This window comes from Puma concolor, chromosome B1 (genome assembly GCF_028749965.1).
Source record: "Puma concolor isolate L17-30 chromosome B1, mPumCon1.1.hap2, whole genome shotgun sequence".
In the NCBI taxonomy this organism is placed as follows: domain Eukaryota; kingdom Metazoa; phylum Chordata; class Mammalia; order Carnivora; family Felidae; genus Puma; species Puma concolor.
In genome coordinates this window covers 27,499,220-27,505,219 of record NC_141670.1, presented here as the reverse complement: position 1 = coordinate 27,505,219, position 6,000 = coordinate 27,499,220, and positions in this window count along the sequence as shown.

The following is a 6,000-nucleotide window of genomic DNA, read 5'->3' as shown; positions in this document are numbered from 1 at the left end:
CCCACGTAAAACACGGAGAGTCCGCTGCCATCAGCTTCCGGCTTCCCCAGACAAGAAGAGAGCATCCCGGCAGCTCAAGGACCCAGCAAGTGACTTCAGGGGACTCTGGAGTGCCCAACCACTCTTTTCCAGATCATTGTGTGACCGGTCACAAGGTCACAGAATTTGGAATTTTTTTACGTAACAAACAAGGCACATTTCCTATATCCCACAGCAGTGACAAATGTCAGCATATAAGGCACTTGTGTTCAAAACGAACACTTTCCCACCAAAATAAAGATAGAGCCATGTAGATTGGCTTAATTCCAACTTGCTTGATACGTTCTGTAAATTCCTCCAGTGTGTTCCTAAAAGGAGACTATGAGAATACGTCTTGTGCTCCCACGGCTTTTCCCCTTTACCCCCATTCCACTCTTACCATTCTCACCCCACCCTTACCAAATAACAATAACTAAAAAAAAATTAATAAATAAATAAGATGCCTTGCATTTGTGTGCTAGGTTTTCCTAAAAGTGGGCTGCATCCTGTTTCTCTTATGAGTAGGGAAACCAGGACGAGGGAACACAGACCGTTCATACAAGGCACTATTGTATTGTAATGAATAAAACAAGAACTATGGGGCCAAAAGAAAGTTCTACCCCCAGCCTCTCAACATTGAGGAAATGAAGAAGGAAGAAGAGGAACCCAAAACCCCGCTCCCGGACGTCTAAGTCTAGTGAATAGTGGCTTTTTCATCTAAATTAGGCAGAATCTAGAAGCTAGGAGTCAGGCACCTATAGGACAGTTGCTGAGAAGGCAAGGTGGTGGATGGAGAAGGGAGGGCTGGGTGAGTGGGCACTGGCTGTCAGGAGAGGGTAATTTATATCCGCAGGTAGGACGACCGTACCTCCCGGTTTGCCTGACGTCATCACGTTTCACTGTGATCACTGTAGCACTAGTTCAAGGAGAAGGCGCATCTCCTTTCACTCTCCAAACTGTCCTTGTTGGGACGCTAAGTTTTACATTCACCCTACCACCGAGAGACATCATAAAGCCGCTAAATGTCCCACAAGGGACGATAAGGAAGGCTCGTTTTGGTTTGGTAGAGACAAAATCTGGGTGAGTTGATTGAGGTTCCACAGAGGATGTTGTAGAGAATAAATATCGATAGAGAAGGGTTAATACTGCACAGAGGGGAGTCCAGGGCACTACTGTCCCTCAGGGACATTACAGCATGTTGCCACCCTCTGTCCTTCGAACTCCCTGCGTATTTTGTACTTGCACCCTTGTTTGTCTTTTATAACATTCCGTCTTATCCTATAGCTGTGTGCCTGTCATACGTACGGACTATCTCTTCTACTCACAGGTAAATTCCTCAAGGTAGAGGTGATGCCTTTGTTTCCTCTTCATTTCCTCACCCAGTGACAGGAAGTCACGGTGAGAAGAAGAGGTTGGTATACAGAGAGAAGTAATAAATTCTTATATCTCCAATTAGGAGGTGGTAATTGAGGGGGCGCCTGGGTGGCTCAGTCGGTCGAGCGGTGGACTTTAGCTCCGGTCATGATCTCGCGGTCTGTGAGCTCGAGCCCGCGTCGGGCTCTGCGCTGCCAGCTCGGGCCTGGAACCTGCTTCCCATTCTGTGTCTCCCTCTCTCTGCCCCTCCCCTCCTTGCTCTCTGTCTCTCTCTTTCTCTGTCAAATAAATAAATAAATAAACATTAAAAAAAAAAAAAGATGGTAATTGAGGCTGCCAGCTGCCCACCAACATCCATTTCATCCTTACATCTGGGCACATAGCTGACCACATTACCCAGACTCCTTTGCAGTCAGGATTACCCTGTGACTAAGTTCTCCCTCAACAGAATGTGAATAGAAATGGTGTGTGTCACTTCTCGGTTTGAGCCTGAAAAAGTGGTGGTGCCTCCTCTGTATTCTTTCGTTCTTCCTACCAGAAAACCCACCCACCATTCAAGCTTCGGCAGGGTGGCAATTATAAGACCCCGGCTGATGGTGTAAAAGAGTAGTGGAAGGAAACTTGGTCCCGGGGAGTTTGTGTGGGGGAGAACTGTCCGCCAAACCAGAATGTTCCCTTGGATTGTTATGTGAGAGAAAAATCACTTCTATCTTCTTTAACCACTGACCTGTCACTATGCCTGTATTATTATAGTGAGACCTGACCCAACTAATAGACCCAACCACTACGTTGGGGATCTTTACTGCTTTGCTTGTGCCTGACAGAAAATGGCAGCAACAAGTATTTGTTAAACTAATGAATAAAACCACCCCCCCCCCCAAATATGAATGACAGAAAATTTGCCAATAAGACTCAAAGGTTCGTCCTAGATACCACTAGAAAATGGCTTATCTATTACGGAAATATCTCTGTATACATTATGAACTTAGAATAGCAGCCTGCTGTGAAATTAAAGGTACAAGACGATGTTGAGTCTTGAAGGGAAAAATTAGAATGCATGAATCAGGCAGTTCTTCTCTGGTGCTAGCAATGAAAGACAGTCCCTGACCAAGTCTGCTTAGTATATGTGCCTCTTCAGAGAAGAAAATGGCTGATTAACCTGGCACAGATTAATTGAAAACATGTTAAGATTATCCAACTCCTTTTGCTCTGCTTCTGATTTCGTGAGGCCACTGTGTGGTATTCTTTGATTTCATAAGCAAATCCTATTCGAAGAAAAAAAACATGAAGCACTCATTCATCAGTTTATACAGACTCAATTGTTATCTGTATCCATGTAGCATTCAGTATCAGCTAGGTTATGCTGCCATAACAAACACTCCCCAGTCTAAGTGCTATGTAAGAAGAAAAGTTTATTTATTGCCCTGGTTTCCATGCCCATCATGGGTTTATAGGTGGATTCTGCTCATTGTATGATTCAAGGATCTAGAAAGATAGAGTACCTCCTACCTAAATGTTGTCAGTCACTGCCACAAGGTAAAAAAGAGGGCTGTGGAGGGTCTTAAACTAGCAATTAAATGTTCCAGCTAAAGTGACAACTGGCCTTGTTTAACTCTGAAAGTCCCACATCCTGGGAAACCTCTTAGTCTCAGTCCCATCGGTATGGTTCGTCACAGTCCTAGCTGAGAAGTGACACATCTCGTTGTTATTCACAACTCAAGGTCGAGAACCAGTCACATGGCTTCTCCTAACCACATGGCGGGCTGGGGGGGGGGGGAGGGCAGGAGGGGGGAGGGTGGGCAGGGAAGTACAACCTGTAAGTGTGACCAGAAGCGGGAAGAACCAGAAATATTTGCCAGCCAGCATTAGCATAATCCCTTATCATAAATTGGTATTCTTATTTATAAATCATTCTCTCGTGAGTTTTTTTTTTTCCTCCTTGCTTTTGATTCTATGGGAACTTGTTTATATAAGTAAATTCTGAATTTGGCTCAGTGTGTTGAATCCCCACCTCTATGCTGAGTTATACAGGCTCTGTAGAGACAAATAAGCTATAAGCCTTGCCCTCCAAAAGTTTAAAATCATTAGGGGACATAAGATACCAACATTATAACCTAAGGTAGAAACAGAAGATTATAAAAAGGGCTACGGGGGGGGGGGGGCATTAAGAATAGGAAGAATCCTACCTAGCTAAGAAGACATTCTGAAGAGGAATCCAAGAAGAGTATTACCCCACAGTAATATTCCCTCCATTTTTCTTCATCAGGTGATAGTAGCCATTAAAACCCATCTGCCTAAGGGCACCCGGGTGGATCCGTTGGTTAAGTGTCCAACTTCCGCTCAGGTCATGATCTCATGGTTTGTGGGTTCGAGCCCCATGTCGGGCTCTGCACTGACAGCTCAGAGCCTGGAGCCTGCTTCAGATTCTGTCTCCTTCTCTCTCTGCCCCTACCCCATTCTCTCTCTCTCTCCCTCTCTCTCAAAAATAAATAAACATTTAAAAAAATTATAAAACCTATCCGCCTTGAATGAGTTGAAAAACCATTCCCAACCTGTTTGTATGGAAAATGAAGAAAATATTTTGCCTTGAGAAATGCTTGACATTTTCCTTTTCCTAGCTGTGATCCATGCGGCCTGAGAAAAGCCAGTGTCAAACATACTATTTTGGTCCACCTAATCCCAATGCTGAAAAAAATACAGTCATATCAAGTCAAGGAGAGAGATTTAACCACAAGTTGTGTTCAAATGGGATTCCATTCAGTTTCGTGGTGGCGAGACAGTCTTGCCTGCTCTACAGGGTTTATGGGTTATTTCACAAATGCTATCCTTCAAAGCCCTGTGAGCTTCCTCCATGTGATTACAGTCACCAAGAAGTTCTATGATTGAAAACTCCCCTTTGCCTAGGATTTATTTAGATATTCCTCTGACACACTCTCGCTAACTCTGTAGCTCCGGTGGGAATTGTACAGGGAAATTTACTCATAAGTCACAAAAGCAAGCTAATATGACAAGCGGAGAAGAGCCATCTGGCAAATTGTTTGTAAAACACTTTCCTCGTGTTTGTTAAATCCTGTTTCCTTGTAAGTCACTTACCGGGAGACCGAGCGCACACAGCTGAACCAATTCTAAACGTCCCCCAAAGCTTTCTCGGGGAGGATCCAAAGCAGGAAAATAGTTCAAGCCTTCCAGGTATAAAATGCAGACTTAAAAAGAAAGACTTAGATCCTTTTAGTGTTAGGCTACTTAATTATGGTATTAGGAAAGAGATGCAGGCCTTACGAAACAGACTCAGAAGCTTCTAGAACTTCCAATAACTGATGTTAAAAGCAGCCTTTGGTAGGTTAAAGTGCCAGACTGCTTCCTTGGAGTTTGCAAGAGGTTGAGAAGAAGGGGAGAGAGAAGAGGACGGACACACACACACACACACACAGTTCCCTCAGACTTACAGGGCCCAGCCAGGGTTCTAAGACGGTCAGCCACACAGCACTGCATTCCGCCCAGGAGCCGAGGTATGAAAACAAAAAGGCCTCAGACTCTCAAGCCGCTGATAGCGGGTAGGGAGCAGAAACCATCAGACAAAATCCAATCGAGCCCAGCAGAGCCTTTTAACTAATGAAGCTCCGACCCATTTCATTTCAAAACACAGCTTACACCTCTAGTTATTCTCTTTAGGCCCAGGGACTACGAAATGCTGACAGACTTTAAATGGGCCTTGGATTAGCATCTGATAATTAGCAATCTTAGTTCGCACTTTGGTGTGTGTTCACAGCTTGATTAGCAAAGGCCACATTGACCCTTGGGGTTTGGAACAGCAAAGCTGAGCTTCAACCCCTGTCTCCCTGCCCCCTCCCCACCTCCACCTCGCTCCCTCCTGCCACCAGAAACACAGGTGTGGCCCCTGCCCAGCCCGGCCTCAGCTGCTCTGACTGTTCAGCAGCTGACAGTGTGGGCCGGCCCGGGTGTAGACAGCTGTTGTCACTGGGGTTCCTACCGAGGGATAGATGCCAGAGGTAGAGACCTGCAAAATGGTTCATACTAGTTTGAGTAAACCGAGGCGATGTCAGATGAAAAATTTACAAAACAGGAGTCTCCAGCCTGAAGTGAAGGAAGGGTTTTAGGAGAGCCCCCTGTTTCCATGGTCCCCCACGTGTGGGAGGTGTCTTCCCCCGCCCCCCCCCCCCCCCCCCCCGCCAGTGCTCGCTGACTCTCCGTGAATTCACCCCACTCTGGGGTGAGTGATGGCGACCCTCATGAATCCACTTGTGGCGGGAAAGAGATAGGAAAAGGTGCTGGTTATATCCTAAAGTGCCTGCTGTCCCAGGCTCGTGGGGGTGAGGGGAGGCGAGTCTGGTTTAGAGTCTCGTGTCGGGGATTATAGATTTTTCTACTTTACTTCCTCCATCTCCCAAGCGGGGATGGTCACGGTCAACCCCACCTCTCCTGCTGGCCCTTACTGTCTCCACAACCTTAGCTTTGCCGTACTTTGGAGAAGAATTTGTTGATTTTTAAGGAAAGAGATCTACAAATATGATAAACTGGAAGAATTGGGACAGTGTTGTTTCGAATAAAGTTATCAAGTCCTAGACGTGTCTACAGTGGCTTCTCGAG